Raw genomic sequence first — 12994 nt, forward strand, 5'->3', positions numbered from 1 at the left:
CGTCTCCCCTTTTTCTCCCCTTCCAGAATCTCCTCTGGGGCCTCCTTCCCTCTCCCACCCTCCTCGTGAGTGGGGCGGTGGTCTCTGAGCCAATGACAGGTCAGCCCAAGGGCTGACTCCAGACCAATGAGCACTTCTGGGTTCCAGATGGACCAATTAGCTTATTAGGGACATTGAATACCTGTATGGCTGGCATCTGTCCCATTGTCCTCTTATTAACGACCCTCTTGTCCATCAAGGATCTGAATGTGTAAATGAAGCCGTATTCTCTCTCTCCCATCTTTTTTTTGGTTTTGTTTTTAAATTTTGGTGGCTTTAATCCATCCCCACAACTTCTGCCCAAGGCCAATAAAACACAGCCATTCTCCCTTTGTAAAAAGAAAGAGGGGTTGGGTTTCCTTCAATTGTCTGCCCTTTTCTGTCTCCTCCACTATTTTTGTTTTACTCTGTTGTTAACTTTGCATAGAGCAGCTTCGTCCGAGGACCTGTGCGGTGGACCTAGGCACTCTTTTCTCACTGCCGGTTGCAACCGCCTTTTCGTTGTTCTAACCTGGGGGTTTGTGGGACCAGGGGCTTGGCGGCTGGGAGAAGAGTTTGGCCAGAGCCTTCCTTCTGCATTTCACACACATTCTGCTCTCGCTCTCTCTCTCTTACACACACACACACACACACACACTCTCTCACACACACCCGTTCGGGCCCCTCTCCGTGTGTCTTCCTTCAAGATGACAGGGCGCTGGAGAAAAGGCTGCTGGAATCAGCTGGTAGGTACAGTAGTAGCCCGAACCCCACCCACCCGCTGCCTTTGCTCGCTCAGGTTTCTCCGGTCACTCCTGCCAGGGGAGAAAACATGTAAACGCGCCTCCAGAGGAGGGGCAGGGGGAGCTGGGAGCGGCGGGGGCGGCGGAAGGTGAGCCGGGGAAGGTGGCCGAGCACCCGTGCTGCCGGGCCCTTCCCAGAGCTCCCTCGGGGCGGCAGTCCCAGCCCGGTTCGCCCCCACCCCATCCCCCTTTTCGTCAGGATTGCCTTTTTCCCCCCTCCTTCTGCGGCGGCGGAAATGACAGTGTGGTGCTGCCGCGGTGTCATGGTGCTGCCCCTGGACTGAGGAGCGAAAACTCTAAGTTTGGCTCGGGAGACCCAGCCGCGGTAGCTTGGCGGCCGCCGTGCTGTCCCCGGCGGGGCGCGCGGGCGGGCGGATCCCGGCTGCTGCGCGGCGGCGGCGGCGAAGGCGGGCGGCGGCCTAGAGCGGCGACGGCAACGGCGGCAGCGGCGGCGGCGGCGGCGGCGGCGGCCGGAGAGCTCGCGCCGGAGCCCGAGCCAGTTCGCGCAGGAGGCAGGCGAGCACCCGGCGCCCTCGGGCGCGCCGAGGACATGGCCGGCAGCCGGGAATGCTCTGGGTAAAACGCGTCCCCTCGCCGCGGCCCCGGGGGCCGAGCGCCACCGCCGGCGCAGGGCTCGGCCCCGGCTCGGGCCGCGTCTCAGGTGCGGCCGGGGCCCGGCGCGGGCAGAAGGCTGCTCCGGGGTTCGGCGGGGCGTGATGACGGGGCCCGCGAGGCTCGAGGTGGCGGCGGCGACGGAGGGCGCCCCGGCCCGGCCCCGGCTTCCCGTTGCGCCGCTGGGGCCCGGACACCCGTCGCTGCCCTCCCGGGACGGAGTTTGCACTCCGCGATGCGGGGCGGGGGCGGGTCCGAGGCCTCCCGCGCAGCCTGGTCGGGCCGGGTGCGGCCCCTCGAGCGGCTCTCCTGGAGCCTGGGTGCTGGTCTGGGAAAGGGCACCGCCGCCTTCCCACGCTCCCGCGGCCGGCAGCCTCCTCGGCCCGGGCGGCGCCCCTCGGCCGCCCGGCGGTGTTTGCTGCGGCAGCCGGTTGCTGCGGACAGCCTGCCCGCAGGAAGGCCCGGTGAAACTTAATCCCTTTGCTGCCGGGGGAGCGATCCTCGAGTCTCCGTCTGGGTGGTTCCTTATTTCTGGCCTAGCTGTGAAAGCAGCTCAGTGGGGGAGAGGGAAAACTTATAGGTCCTCAGGACAGGCTGCGACTGAACCCAGGAGAGGTGGGGTTTTTCCATTCCTGGCTCGTAAGAATTAAGTAAATAACGGCGGAGTAGATTTACAGAAACATTTTCGGTGATAAGGATTAGGTTACTTAGCATTTCGTATGCAGCGCATTTCTTGGAGGTGTTTCTTCTCGGAGCAGGAAATTGGGATCCTGAGGTCGTTGGGTTCTTCACTTTCTCTCTTCCACACTCCCCTACCCGCCTTCACGCTCACTCGCCTTCTTCCTACGTGGTCGTCACACATCTACCTGCCCACCCGAATCTCCCACCAACCACCCGTCCCCTGGACTCCTCCCCATCAATCTGTGCACTCCCAGCCTCCCAGCCATGCAGCCTCTGGCTTGTGGGCCAGTTTGCCTTTTTGAGGGTTTCTGAGTGTGGGGAGGGTGGATGGTGATGGTTGTTTGTGAAGAGGAGCCCTTACAAAGGAATATATTAGAGGCTATGTAAATAGACAAGTACTGTGTGTGAGTTGATTCTTCTGATTCTCAAATTGGGCCAAGAGGGCTGCCTTTAACCCCATTCTGTTCCCTCCCAGTACTCTAATCATTTCTCTGGCAATGTTCCAAAAGAAGGGAACTGCTGAATAGGGAGACTCCCTCCTTACTCTCCCCGGGCTGGTTACCCCTAACCCTCACATGCCCCTTTTCACTTCTCTCCACTGATCACTGCCCTGGGGGGGAAAGAGTCTTTGCTATTTTTCTATATTCCTGCCCAGTCAATTAACTTAATGCAGATATATAATGTAAACTAGATTTCTCCTGATTGTTCCTCACAACTTGATTTATGTGCTTGAAATACAAGTCTAGGAGCCAAGAAGATCAGAGAGTTCATCCCAAATCTGATGTTGCATTGGCTTTGTGGCCTTAGGACATTCCTATGACCTTTCACTTGTATGAAAGGCATCATATTGTGTACTGGCTATTGTGAGTCTTGGCTTGGCCCTTTGAAGATGAAAGGGTTCTATAAACTCTCAGCACTATACTTTTCGAAGAAAGTTCTTCATTTACCTTTTATTGGGGTAATAGATTGGGTGTAAGTAGCAACCCTAGTTTACTGGGAACCCTAACTTGCCATTATTAATCCCCTTGGGAGCCAAATCTATCACTCTACTTTGGTCCTAAGTCTGTTTCTTTTTTTTTCCTCTAGTGTACATGCAACTGAATGAAAACATACATAAAAGTAGGCATACAGAGTAATTGGTGATTATTTTACGCTAAGGCTTGAATCATATCTAATGTACTCCAATCTAACAATCTGAGTCAGACTCATTTGAAAACATAACCTCACTAATTTTTAGCCCATATGGGGGCAGGTGGTTAATTTCTACTGAAAAGTGGCATAAATAATTTTAGGTATGGCTATCTGAGCATGATTAGCATCTAGCAGTGGTGAGTCAACAATATTTATTAAAAGCACCTACAGTGAGCAGAATCCTCTGTTGACTGGTCTAAGGCCCCAGCCTTGGCCTTGTATCTTGGCCTCCTGCTTGTTTAAGGCCTACCTCCTTACTTGCAGCTCCGGGATTAGGACAGGGAGGGGCTGTGCGGGGCAGGGGTAGAGGCTAGGGACATGAAGGAGCGATTGTTTCCCTCCCATTTACTTTCATGACTACTAGACTCCTCATCTAGCATGTTGTACCTTGCAAGGCCACCCCCCCCCCGGGAAGTACTGCCGCAAATCAGAATGACTTGCTTGCTTCATGAACATATCATCTGAACAGTGCAAATTGATTTAGGTGAGATTGGTTTAGTTAATCCCTCCTCTAAGTGCCGGGCAACTTGCTCAAACTTGTATATCCTAAAGCAGTGCCAGTGGAGTCTCATAATAGCGTCCAAAAATTGCTGTGGGTAGTGAGCCTGTCCATTCCCTCATCCCTCCTCCCATGAAATCTGCTGACACCATGACAATTGAGAAGGAAACTGCAGAAGGAGTATGTCTTTGCTACTTGGTGAGGAGGAGAGAATGTCCTCCCTTGACTCTGTCCCTTAGTACTCAGGTTCTCTCTTTCCCAACAGGGACAGACAGCCCTAAAAAGGAGGTGAAGACAGGGCGGAGGCACAGAATGTGTCTCAAATGGCTGTTCTCAGAGGTACCTGCTTGGCCTTGTGTGTGTGTGTCATTCAGTCTCTATGGGTCTTTGTAAGTCCCTAGCTGTTAGGCCATGGGCCTCTGCTGCTAGTGGAGGCCAGGGGGTGTTCCATTTCCAGTTAGCATTAAGTTTTTGGTCTTCTCTTCTGTGCAAAAGGGGAACATGTGGTACTGTGTTTGCGAAGCACCTCCTTACTTAGGCTGAGTGCCTTGACTTAGAGCATTGCATCACCAAGATATGACATGTAACATGTTGTTACTGCATATACGACAGTTCAGGAGAGTTCACAATTGTTCACTTTTTGATGAATGAAATTTGGGTACCAAGGTGGTGTTGTGCTAATGTCTGTATTTCAGGTCTCTCAACAAACATTGTGTTCATCACTGAGCAGTGTGAAAAATAGACTAGAAAAGTGTTTCTCAACCAGTGTGTTGGATCATGCTAACATGTGAGAAGACCAGATGAGTGGTGTTGAGACAAGATGTTCCAACTCCAATGATCCCTCTGTACGGGCTGCTAGCCCTCTTTTTATTTCCCCTCTCTTCCAAGGATCAATATATGTTTCTGTCTCCATTTTCATGAATTAAAACTCTGCTAAGAGTCTTCTGTGGGCACTGGAGGTCTGTGGCTCTTTCTACAGTTTCTCTTTTTCCATCTTCCCCTTCTCCATGATCACAGACAGACATATTCTTTTTTGACAATCTCCCAGCTCCTGCATTGCCCTTAGAAATCCTATAAGCTGCTAAGACTACTAGATGGTTAAAGTATGGGTGGTGGAGGGATTTTGAGTAATGTGCCAACATCCCTACTCCCTTCTCTGTGTTGGGTTCAACTGAATACATAATAAGGGTGTTGGTTCTGCCTAAGTGGGTTAGCAAGGTATCCTTAGGAAGACTTGTCCTACTTGGGTTCTTTTCTCCCTGCAGAGCTCTGACTGCCTGACCTTGGACTTTGCCTCAGACTCTTTCCTGCAGGTCGGACTCCTCTAGTTGATGAACAGCATCCCCAGTCTCTGGATCTTCCTCTTACAGAGACCAGAAGATCTGATAACAAATTCATTATATAACCTAAAATCCTCCTGAAACAGAAAATCCCGGTATTTACAATTTGCCCAGTTAGGGGAATAATGTATGGGCATGGTAGACAGTGCTAATGCAGGACAGTGACATGTCTGAATGTATACAGCCCAGAGATAGAAAAATGGTTTACGGTCCAGAATCCTCCATCGCTTTGTCTATAGCCCTTTGTTCAGTGTTGCTAAGATCCATGTGGTTCCCAGGGGAGTAGAAGCTTGATTTCAAATAGGCTTCTGTTCTCTGTCCCTTGTTTCTGACCTGAACTTGGGGTCCTCTCAGCCTAACACTCAACAGCATGCCCTACATACATATATTGCCAATTTTATTCTGTAGTAGAGATGACTGCCCATCCGGGGTGGGGCACTGAACATTAAAAAATTTACAAATATTTTATTGGGTAACAGAGATTGGGAAAAGCAGTCCTAGAATAGATGGAAAGCTGTGCTGGTAGCAGTAGGTAAATTAAGTTTTTTCTTCATTTGTTCTCCAATCTGGAAACTGCTAGTGTAATTGGCATTAAGATAAAGGTGTTATGAATTATACTTAACGATTTGTGACAATTATCATGTGTTACCTTGGCAAATCTGTTTCTTGGTTACTTAGATTAATCTACTGTGTTTGTAGCAGATCTAGGACTTTTAGTTCTGCTATTGTGATATTCCTTTTAATGTTTATGATGACTATATTGTATAAAATAGTCAATGGCTGGATTTAGGAGCTAATTATTGTAAAAAAAAAAAAAAAGATCATTAAGGAACTTCCCTGGTTGAGACTTCGCCTTCCAATGCAGGGGGTATGGGTTGGATCCCTGGTGGGGGAGCTGGGATCCCACATGCCTTGGAGCCAAAAGACCAAGACATGGAACAGAAGCCACATTGCAACAAATTCAATAAAGACTTTAAAAATGGTCCACATCAAAACCATCTTTAAAAAAAGTATAGGTCTCAAGTCATTAAAAAAATCATTAAATCCATGTACTATAAAATATTAAGTAAGCTTTAATAACCTATTAGACAGGAACTGGCTCTGGTGCTGTCAGTCGGTAATCAACCTCCAGTCCTGAGCTCACCCTGTGTGTGATAAAAGCTTAAGAAAAAAGAAGAGAGACAGTTCTTCCCTTTGGGGGGGACTCCAGTCTAACAGGGGAGACATATGAGCATAATAAATACCACAAGCAGACCCATGGTCCTCCAGAAAACTTGTGGGGGAGTGTAATTGTCCTCCATTATGTCAACCATGCATTTGGGGTGAATTTCCAAACATGTGCTATTTCCTTAATAACTTGCTCTGTCTGTCATCTGTGAATGTGTGTTGAGAATATCTGTATTTGTAAAGCAAGTTAATAATTTTATTTTATTCTCATCTGATCCTCACAAGAGCCTGTGAGATGGGTAGGGCAGGTATTTTTCATTTGACAGACGAGGAGGCTGTGGCCCAAACAGTTTAAATGTCTTACCTGGGATCACTCAGCTAATTCAGTTTAGAGCCAAGACTACAACCAGGCTCTGTTGTGAGGATCAAATGAGATAGTGGCTTTGGAACCATTTGAAAAGTGTAAAATAGGTACACAAATGTAAGGTGACTGTTATTATTAATTATGCTTACTGACCACCTAGCCTCTTTTTTCTGGGTTTCTATTTTCAGTCTATCTTTTTAGGGTGAGAATTCTATGCATTGGTTGCCTTTTATGTTCCCGAATGATCATTTCTGAAATTAAAGGGGTCTTTTCCTACTAATAGTATTCTAGGATTTGGTTGTCTTCCTTTTCTTCCAAAAGGTGTTGTCATTAGTTTGTACTCTCATGGGACTCTCCTCGCCTTTAGTTGTCCCCTGGAACACCCATTATATCTTCTTTGAAGTACAACAGGCAAAACCAGCCACTGTCCTTGGGCACCTTGGCTTAGCCAAGGGTAAGTAATGCATTTTGTTTATTTCCAGTTCGTTTCATGATGACGCCCATGGCTTGTCAGCCTTTCTAGTCACACTAATGAATAAGACTTGTGTCTTGAGGAGCTGGTTTTCAGTAATCCAAGGTGTCTTTCCTATGTGGTGACAGCTAGCAAGAGCTCTGTAATAATAGGATGTCAGAGCTGGAACACATGTTAAAGAGATTGTCTGGTGATTCTAGTCCAACTTGAATGACATTTTACAGTTAAGGGAACATCAGACTAAGCCAGGACTCATTTGCTCATCCTCCAAGGCAGAGAGACAGTTTCTGGTGTTTTTAGGAAGAGCTCATGGGACATTACTGTTAATATCCTGAAGAATGTAAATCCTACAAGCCAGCTCAATCCTCATTGTACAGCCCAGGGGTCAGGTTGGGTTTTACACTCATGGTTTTCCTGTGAAGAAAGGGAGACTGTGGCCCCTCAGGGAGGTAATGAGAGCCCAGACCCATGCTCCGCGGACCTGGAAGATGAAAACTAGATGGAATATAAGCTGTTGAACTAAGTGGGCATTTAATTATGTTCAAATAACACTTGAAATAATAGCATTCTGCCAAGTGCAGATCATGGCTTCTCTCTCTGATCAGAGTTAACCGAATGTTGGATTTGAAGGGCAACGCTGAAATCAATCTTTCATTTTGTAAGTGCAGAATGTATTATTTTTATTCTAATCGCTTGCATTGAAAACTCCTCCTTTATATTTCTATCTACTCACACAGCCTTATGATACCTTCTTAAGGTTTATTCTCATCAACTTTTTTTTCAGGAGTCTCAGCCTGAAGGGGGGTGCAGGGTGATGATAAGCCATACAGAAACAATTTTATACTAGAACAAGGGCAAATACATAAGCATCCTTATTTGACTACACAGCAGTAACTTAATGATATGGAAGGGAACAAATCAGTGGATGTGGATGTGGGCATTTGTTTCTTAACATGGCATTTGGTCTGCCCGCCTAGGCATTTCATCAGTGCATTTTTATGACAAACCATTGTGTTTTCTGGCAAAAGCTTCATGATTACCTGTCATTCGGTGACACTCTATCAGGTTTACATCCTGTCTTTATCCTTAGTATATTCTCTAATTCTGCATAGATTAGTGATTCACAAACTTTTTGAAGTTGCAGCACTGCCATTGTTTTATTTTTTGTCATACCACTTCCTCCTGTACTTCCTAAAGGTATTTTGTGATCTAGGAGTCAAATATTTTTTAGGAGTCTTATCATTTTTAAATGAATAAAAAATTGGGAGCTGATAATTTTCTGGCACCCATTGATCATTAGAGATATCCCAGGAATTGCAAAACCTAGACAGGGAATCACTAACCTAGAAAAACAATTGAAAGGAGTAAGCAATTCAGTAGAGTTTAGAAATAGTACATAGTTACACAGTTGGCAGTATGGAATAGTGGTTAGCTGTTTGTTCACACTTTGGATTGTGGGTTTGAATCTGTTTTAAAAATTAAGGTAAAATCCATATACCATAATATTCACCATTTTAAAGTGTACAATTCTGTGGTTTTTAGTATGTTCACAAAGCTGTGCAATCATCACTGCTAATTCCTAAACATTTTCATCATTGCCAAGAGAAAACCCATACCATTAGCAGCCACTCTCCATTCCCTCTACCCCCATGCCCCCCGACCCAGGCCCTTGACAAACACTAATCTACTTTCTGTTCTTATGGGTTTGCCTATTCTGGGCATTTCCTATAAACAGAATCATATAATCTGTGACCTTTTGTGACTAGCTTCTTTCACTTAGCATAATGTTTTCAAAGATTATCCATGTCGTAGCATGTATCAGTACCTCATTCCTTTTTCTTGCTAAATTATATTCTGTTGTATGGACATACCACATTTGTTTATCTGTTCATAAGTTGAGGGACATTTGGATTGTTTCCACCATTTGGTTATTGTGAATAATGCTGCTATGAACCTTTGTGTACAAGTTTTTGAATGAGCATATCTTCAGTTCTTCTGGATCATATGGTAACTCTACATTTAACATTTTGAGGAACTGCCAAACTATTTCCCAAAGCAGCTGCATCATTTTACATTCCCACCAGCAATGTGTGAGGGTCCCAATTTCTCTATATCCTGGCTGACATTTGCTATGTTTTTAAATTATGGCCATCCTAGTGTGTGTGAAGTAATATTATAGGTATCCTAGTGAGTGTAAAGTGGTATCTCAATGTGGTTTTGATTTGTATTTCCCTAATGGCTAATGATGTTGAGTACATTTTCATATGCTTACTGATCATTTGCATATCTTCTTTGGAGAAATGTCTATTCAGATCCTTTGCCATTTAAAATATTTTTTTTTGCCTTTTTATTGTTGAGCTGTAAGAGTTCTGTTTATTTCTAGATACTTGGCCTGTATCACATGTATGATCTACAAATATTTTTCCTATTCTGTGAGTTGTCTTTTCACTTTTTTGATGGTGTCATTTATAGTACAGAAGTTTTAAATTTTGATGAAGTCAAATTTATTTTTTTCTTCAGTTACTTGTGCATTTGGTGTCATCTAAGAAACCCTTGCTTAACCTAAGTTCATGAAGATTTACACTTATGTTTCCTTCTAAGAGTTTTATAGTTTCTGTGCTTACATTTAGATTGTGGATCCATTTTGAGTATATTTTTATGTATAGTGTGAGGTAGGGCTGTAACTTCATCCTTTTGCATGTGGGCATCCGGTTATCCCAGAACCACTTGTCGAAAAGATTATTATTCCCCTGTTGAATGGTTTTGGAACCCTTATCAAAAGTCAGTTGACCATAAATATATGAGTTTATTTTTGGACTCTCAGTTTTATCTGGTTTTGAATCTTAACTTTGCTACTTGCAAACAAGTGTGACCCTGGACACATTACCTTTTTTGTTGTTGTAAAATAGTACCTGCCTTTTAGAGGGTTGTTGTGCCTGGCGCATGGCAAAAGCACAATAAATTTTAAGGGGAAATGTGCTTAGGTAATCAGGGAAGTAGGGAAAATGGGAGATAGGTTGAAAGGATGCTGAAATATTAGGAGTGACCAGAACAAGGTGGCCTCATAAATGAGAGATGAGATGAACAGATGTTTGGAGAAGTTGCAAAAATACTCAGTTCCCCGAAATTGTAAAATAAAACAGAATAGAAACAGTATAATAGAAAAAGTTACTTACCGTAAGGAACAGACTGTTAACCATCTTATATTATTCTCTACACAGCCGAAATCAGTTAAGGTAGTTATTTTGGAGCACTGATGTTTGGCTTTTTTTCTGTCAAGGACTCTTTTGAGAACATTTTGAATGCTATGGACAACCCTCTCCCCGTGAAAGTGTATGTATGATATACATACAGCATCCTTTAAACATTTCTAGAAGGTTCAGGAATCCCTGGTTAAAAATCCTATTTTGACCTTATCCAAGGCAATCCTGACCCATAGCAGGCTTTCCTAAGCTTAGTTTCATAGTGAGGTTCAAGTGTCTCACTTAGTCAGGAACAACTTTTAGGACTGCAGGAAAATTCACAGAGCTTTTCCTCTGTACAGAAGAATTAATATGGCATGCTCCTAAGATTCAGAAGAGTTGTGGTACTCTAATTGTTTTTGTAAAGGTTACAACACAGAGGCAGGTCTATCAGCAATGCATCTTGACCAACTATAATTTTGGCAGGAGGCCTTACTCGATTCTCCCAGGTAGCTTCCAACACAGACACTGAGGAATGCAGACCTGCAGTTCTGGAAGAGACAGTAATAGAAATGCAGAGTAAGGTGGAAATGGGCCTAGAAGAAAGAGATATGATTCTGAAAGGGACTAGGAGTGAGAGGCAGATTCAGAGAAACTCAGAGGGACACAGAGAGACACAAATAGAAGTGGAAACATGGTGTCTAGAAACCCTCTTGTAAATAGTCAAGATATTTGTCAAGTGAAGGAGGTGAGATGATTGAAATAAAGGTGTGTGGGAAAGAGCACAGGCCTTGGCATTAGACTGCCCCAGTGCTCTGGGTGTGTATGTTCCTGGTTCATTTACTTAATAACACTGAGCCCCAGTTTCCCAACCATAATATGCGTATAGTATTAGTACCTTCTGTACAGCCTTCCCGATAGAATTTAATGAAATATTGTGTGTAAAGTTCTTAACATGGCACTCAGAATACAGGAGGTGCTCAATAAATGCTAGGTCCCTTCTTTAACTTCCTCTACTTGAAGGGATCCTTCATTTAACAATTTTTAAATACTCTGTGAGTGTGAGGCACTGTACTATGAATAAAAATATGAAATAGTTGATGCCCCTAAGGAGCAAGGAGGGTTAGCTGGAGACACAGATGTGTAAATGAAATAAAACAGAATGTTCTGGAAGCCACCAAGTGGTTGAAGTGATAAACATGTTCAGTGAGAGAACTCCTAGGTCTCTAGGCTTGGATGGTGATATTCAACAGATAGGGAAAATTGGAAGAGGAGCAAGTGTTTTGTTTTGGGGGGCAGGGAAGAATAGCAAGTTCATTTATGGACATGTTGAATTTGACCAATGGAACTACCAAAGGCAATATTCCTGCCTTGAGTGGAAGTTGGAATCTATCATCTCTAAAGTCTCTTCCAATTCTCAGATTCTATGATATATGTACATTTTAATTGTTTTACTTTTTCATCTCTATAGGTGAAGGCTGGTAGATGTTATAAGCTACAAAATACTAGCCAACAATTTCCAAGCTCTTGTAAATTGTAAAATAAGAATACCACACATCTCACTTTTTAAAAAAATGGTTATACAAACATCTAAACTTATCAAACCAACTGAGAGTGACCATTTTACCAAAAGATTCTTCACTTTTACAGTCCAATTTCCTATAGATTTCCATTAAATAGCTAGTTAGTTCAGTGCACTTAAAAGGTTTGATTTAGAAACAGCTTTTAGGGATATATCTATTGTACTTATGCACAATGTATAATTGTACTCAGTATTTAAGTTTCCTGTGAGAGGGCTATGCAGATATCTCTGACAGATGACAAAACCTGAACAAATACCAGTGGCAGAATCAAACTTTCAAGCCCTGATGAGAGTCTCCGGTGATAGTGAGATGATGAACAAAAGCTATTCAAAAGCAAAAGATGCCTTTCTCTTTCCTATAAATAAGATTAACACTTTAAACCGGCAAAATATATTTTATAATTTTTATATTTTAATATTTTTCCAATTTGTCTCTAGTAACTCAGTTTACTAGAAATAGGATGGAACAGAAATTTCCATGTGTGGTAACAGGAAGTAATTCAAGTTCACACATCTGAAGAATTTATTATCCTGTGCCGAGAACTACATTTTTCTAAAGCTCTCTCTTCTCTTTTTATGCAGGCTCTGAGAATGGGATCATTTCAAGAACTAGAGAGTTAGTTTCAAATATGGCCTTGTTTTCCTTCCACTAGATGTGAAATAGGAGCAGCCTCTGTATTTTAACTGGAAGTAAAATAGAGAACAATATTGGAGAATGGAGACTGAGAATTTGGCAGGGCCTCAGGTGCATCATAGTCCAGGACAAGAGATGTCAGTGGAGAGGGTGTGTGAGAGACTGATCCGCACCAGTGTGGTGAGTTGGAACAGGAATGTGAGTCAGTAAACCGGGATTCAGAGATGGCCTCTAGCTTCTATTTATTAGCGCAGGAAAATAAACCCAGGCATTTGTCAAAAACAAGGTTTAAAGGGGGAGAATGGCTTTTTGATTAATTCCCAACTCACTTTCCTATTGCTCCAGCATCCCTGGGGAATCCAGCCTATTAAAACCTCCATTGGTTAGTGTGTCATTATGCTACATCCACGTTTCCTTTGGAAATGCTTAATGACTCTTGCTTCGTGTTC

General features: G+C 44.0%; 1 protein-coding gene across 6 annotated transcripts in view; it reads left to right on the forward strand.

Moving 5' to 3' along the window:
- The first annotated feature begins 548 nt into the window (after window positions 1-548).
- MID2 (midline 2) overlaps window positions 549-12994 on the forward strand; it is a 94623-nt gene continuing 82177 nt past the window's right edge. For 2 of the 6 annotated variants that reach the window (XM_057538838.1, XM_057538841.1), the window contains exons 1-2: window positions 919-1397; window positions 12565-12725. The gene's annotated coding sequence lies outside the window, so the exon portion shown is untranslated. The other 4 variants (XM_057538842.1, XM_057538844.1, XM_057538843.1 and 1 more) reach the window with 3 other exon arrangements.

The sequence above is a fragment of the Balaenoptera acutorostrata genome, chromosome X (assembly GCF_949987535.1).
Source record: "Balaenoptera acutorostrata chromosome X, mBalAcu1.1, whole genome shotgun sequence".
Lineage (NCBI taxonomy): Eukaryota > Metazoa > Chordata > Mammalia > Artiodactyla > Balaenopteridae > Balaenoptera > Balaenoptera acutorostrata.